Raw genomic sequence first — 4686 nt, forward strand, 5'->3', positions numbered from 1 at the left:
CCCCTTCCCCTCCCCTCTTCCTCAACACACGCACACACCTCCCTCTCCGCCTTCGCTTCACGCCGCGTTTCAACATTGTTCTCCGCTCGAGGTTCATTGTTTTCCAAGGTCTCAGGGTTAACGTGCGCTGCCTTTTGCGCTTAGCACTCCGCTCGGCGTGCCTTGTATTTCAGCCTGCGCTGTCGGCGAAGTAAGGTTTATAAGTGCGTATTTGCAATTGTCATGGTGCAATGAATGTGAGGTGGAGTGGGCTCATTCGTGTGAAAATAGGTCATCTGATAATTCAAATACTTTTATTGATAAAGCTTTACAGATGCCGTGACATTGTTCTTTTTAATGCATCAGTATTTGTAATACAATCTACGGGATATGTTTGTACATTTTCGTCAAAGTGAGGCAGTGTTCGGCTTGTATATATTGTTAACGTGTGTGTGTGTGTGTGTGTGTGTATGTGTGTGTGTGTGTGTGGTGTGTGTGTGTGTGTGTGTGTGTGTGTGTGTGTGTGTGTGTGTGTGTGTGTGTGTGTGTGTGACTGAGTGAGAGAACGAGCGTATACACATTCTGAACTGTTTATCGTTCGGTACGCTGGTCCCCTCCTCCCGCCGTGGCCTGGGGTAGGCTGGCCTGCCTCCCACACACCACAATGGTCGGGCCATTTATCACAATGTGTCTAAAACTGTGGGCATTGTGGTGTCTGGCCGCATCATCGTTGCACTTCATCGTGGGAACCATTGGCTGTGGCAGCCACTCACTCCTCTGGAGTTATCACAAGGTTCACAATGACCTGGAGTTACCTTTTCTATAGAAAATGGTAGTTCAGCAAGTGCACAGATCCGTCTGCTCAATTGAACTGTTTTTTATTCCTGAGAAATCTAAATGGAACCCACCTGTCAACTCATAAAGTTTCGATGGCGGGGTATCTTCCTGCACTTTCTCCACCCCCCTCCTCTCCCGACCCAGATCTTGCCACCGATGCACGTTATCTGTGGACAGTGTTTGAGCTGAGCATTCCTTCCATTGCCTGCCCTTTTTAACGCCGAGAGTGCGTCGGGTCTGGTCGGTTCTTTCCTCGCTCTCCCGCGCCTTCCATCAGTGTCCTTCCGTCACACCGAAGTAATAACTCCGCATAATTAGCTGGGCATTTGAGAGCGGGGTCCGGTTCCGTTGTGGCTTGACGCCGGCTGGAAACAAGGATCTGCTCTGGCCCTTTTGGCTGGATACTAACGTGGACAAATCTTTGTGGAGTTGGGTACATTAGGGAGTACTGGTGAGACAGAGTGAGGTCGTGGCGCTGATGGTATCGGGCACGGCACCCATTACCGGGACGCGCGTCACACGCCGCAAACCATACTGAAACGAAGGCCTCACCGCAATGGCCGATCTCCGTGGCTTTCGTGCGACGAAGTTTTTAAAGTTAGGATTGCTTATTAGGATTGAAGCTGTTTGACCCAAAAGAAAGACAGAAAAAAAACATTTGCACAAACATTAATCATAAAGAAAGGTCAATACATTTTCGTCATCTACATTTGTTAGTGTTGCAGTTGCTTTATATTTTGATTGATGACTAACGTGTTTATCTCTCCGCAGGTCCCCTGATTGACGACACGTGGTTCCTTGTTATCATCTCGTCTTGCGTGGCAGCCACTTTGCTCGGGATCATCTTGGCCATCGCCTTCCTCAAATACAGAGAGTAAGTATCTCACCTTTCGTCATCATCATTGATCTTTTGACATTATTCTTCAAAGTGATAGGTTTCACGCAAGCCTTCAAACAAGAATCTTATTATTCTTTCAAAATACGTCACTGGCTCATGCTCTTTCGTAAAATTAGTTTTTCGCGTTATTGATAAAGCACTCAGAGCACAGCAGGCGTTAAACCTTTCCCACCTTGATGGGTTTAAGCTGGCAGCGTCGCTCAGGCGCGTCACTACCAGAGAACCCTAGTGCCAGAATATCTGATCCTGCTTGATGCCCCAGGAGCCCCTCCCGAGAATTATCCGGCCGAGCGCACCTGGGCCGGGAAGAAGCTGCTCTGGCCGGGTATGCCTGCGTGTCGATGACTGTGACACCAGCGCCTAGCCTTTTGTCCAAGTTTCAGCGGCCCGATGTGCGATTAGATCGGAACGGAACTGATCTGCCGACGCTTCATTACTCTCCGCTGTGATAAGCGGAGTGGCGTCTGATAACTGGAATAGAACCGTAGATAAAGCACCCCTTAATTAACGACCACCGCCCTCACGCCGGCCGGGCAGCGCTCGACTAATGAGTTGTGTAATGACCAGTTTGGAGCTTAGTCCGCGCCCGCTGCTTGCGGCCGCCGTGGCCCGACTCCGCGTCGTCAACTTCGTGTGAAGTTTTGCACTTGGAAGTTCTAGGCGGTGTTACTGTTAGAAAATAGTTGTAGCCAGGATTGCAGCAGATCGCAGAAAAATTATATTGTAATAGTCTTCCCATTCAATTGCGCGCCAGCTAGAAGCGACATCAAATAAATGAAGTCTTCCATGGCACCGAACAAAGCCCGTGAGGTTGTAAACCAAGCGGGACGTTAGGCCTTTCAGGGCGTGTCGCCAAGTCCTCTCAGGAACGTTATCGGGCCTTATCGCTGAAGACTGTAGTGTTTTGAAAACAGTGCTGGTCGAGGGTAACGCCGACAACACCCCGGGCTCTGATAGCGTCAGCCGCCCTCTCCGTCCCTCACCCCCGGCCACCCCCCGGCCTCCCTTCACACCTTATCCGTCCCGACCTGCTCTGCTTATCAGCGCTTGTTTTTTAGCCCATTCTTTAATAACTTCTACAGTTTTGTATCTTGTTTGAAGGCTTGTTTTTGCTATTTGTTTACGTCGGCCATAATATGATAGGAATTTCTAAGATGAAATTTATTGTTTTACACTTGTAAAAGTGTGTGTCTGATTGAGTTCGTGCGTCCCTAACCAAGCGTTCTTTTCTCTCCAGAGGAAGCTGAAACCCCTAAGCGACGTGGCGCTGGCCAAGAAGGAGAAAGCTCTGGGTCTGGAGCGCTGCGAGGCCGTCCTCTACCCGCCCCCGCCTACACGCCACGCCTGTCCCGCAGCTTGACAACCGCACGTCGCGGGCGTTATGGCTGGCATCAAGCCTTTGGAGGGAAACCACTACACGTCGACCACTGCCAGCCCATGGAGCAGAAGCCGGTGCGCCTGGATCTGCTTCCGCCGCACGACAACACCTACGACTACGCCGACTACAGCAGCGTGAGCTATGCCAGCGCCAGCTACACCACGCTCACCCCCCGCCTCGACGGGTCCAGCCCGCGGCCGCAGCCAGCCGCGAGCTTCGAGAACGTCGGCTACGTCCCTGGGGATGAGGGCGCCGAGGTGGAGCGCGTCGCCCCCGACGGCTGTGTCGTGACCGCCCCCCGCGCCGCCCGCCTGCTGGGCTCGCCGCGCTTCGTGCAGGGCATCCAGACCACCACCACTACGAGATGGTCACGCCCTCCATGCGCCGCCACAAGTCGCTTGAGCGAGGGTCTCGGCAGCCCCCCGTCATCATGGCCCCACCAGTCTCGGCCCCGTGCGGATGCCCCCTCTCAACGGACGTCCGCGCTATAACCTCACGGCGTATGCGTCGGGAACTCACACGCTCACCCCAAGGTGGATAACTCGGCGCGGGCGGAGCGGCGGCATGCCCACGTATCGCTGGACCGATCGGGAAGTGCAAACACGACGCTGGCGCCCGCGTCGCCCACCGATCACATCTACGCTTCTCCCATCACCTCCCCTGTCATCTAAAATGCCGGGGCAACTTCCCTCACGCCCACGCCGCCCGCTACTTAGAGAGGCGGGCGGTGGGGCTGTGCCAGTGCTAGTCTAACGAGACGGGCTTGTTCTGGGCGGGACCTGAGGTTGGGATTCGCGCTTTTTCGCTGGTCCCGACGCGGCATCGCCAAGCTGCTGCTGCTGCTGCCACCGCCCTCGCGAGCTTGCATCGAGTCAAAGGCCAGAGCTGCAGTGCGCCGTCTGACGTCGTCCTCCTATCCTGGGCGGCGCATTGTGTATTGATACCAAAGTTTATAAGTTTAAGGACAGTTCATGTCTCAAAAGAATCCTCATGTTAAATGTCTGGAGCTACTGAGTGCACAACGGCTTTGATCACCGCCCAAACACTTGAAAGTGTTCTATTAGACTTTTCCTCCCACGTAATGAATGTTGCTTTGCCTGGATGAGCGTGAGACTGTAGTGACCTTGTGGTCTCAAGGTTGTGGCTGGAGACTTTAAGGTTTAGACAAGTACTGTATAAGTATACAAACGCATATATGTCTTGGTCAGTCGAATACTCTCATGATCTCAGTAAGTCGTCTAGACATTTGGCAGATATTTTGAGAAATTCAATGAGACAAAAAACAGATCACATTGTGGTTCATCATCTCCGTGCATATTCATTCCCCTTTGCCTCAGCTGATGATGCAAAGGCTGCACACCTCATCACCGTGAAGCCAAGATTGTGCTTGATTCCTTCTAAGTCGGTAGATTTAGGCCCATGCATGAATATGTAGGTTATACGAGTGCTTCTGAAGGTTTCTCAGATTATTTTCATTCCATGTATCACGATATTTATTGCAATGTGTATATATATATATTAAAGCTTTATATGTATGTAAATAAGAGTATTTGCTTTTTCATTTCTGTACAAAATGTGCAATTTTATCTCAAAT

The 4686-nt window shown here is 51.6% G+C and overlaps 1 pseudogene; it reads left to right on the forward strand.

Moving 5' to 3' along the window:
* The first annotated feature begins 1574 nt into the window (after positions 1 to 1574).
* Positions 1575 to 4146, forward strand: LOC119569264 (annotated as a pseudogene).
* The last annotated feature ends 540 nt before the right edge of the window (positions 4147 to 4686 follow it).

This window comes from Penaeus monodon, unplaced genomic scaffold (genome assembly GCF_015228065.2).
Source record: "Penaeus monodon isolate SGIC_2016 unplaced genomic scaffold, NSTDA_Pmon_1 PmonScaffold_13757, whole genome shotgun sequence".
In the NCBI taxonomy this organism is placed as follows: Eukaryota; Metazoa; Arthropoda; class Malacostraca; order Decapoda; family Penaeidae; genus Penaeus; species Penaeus monodon.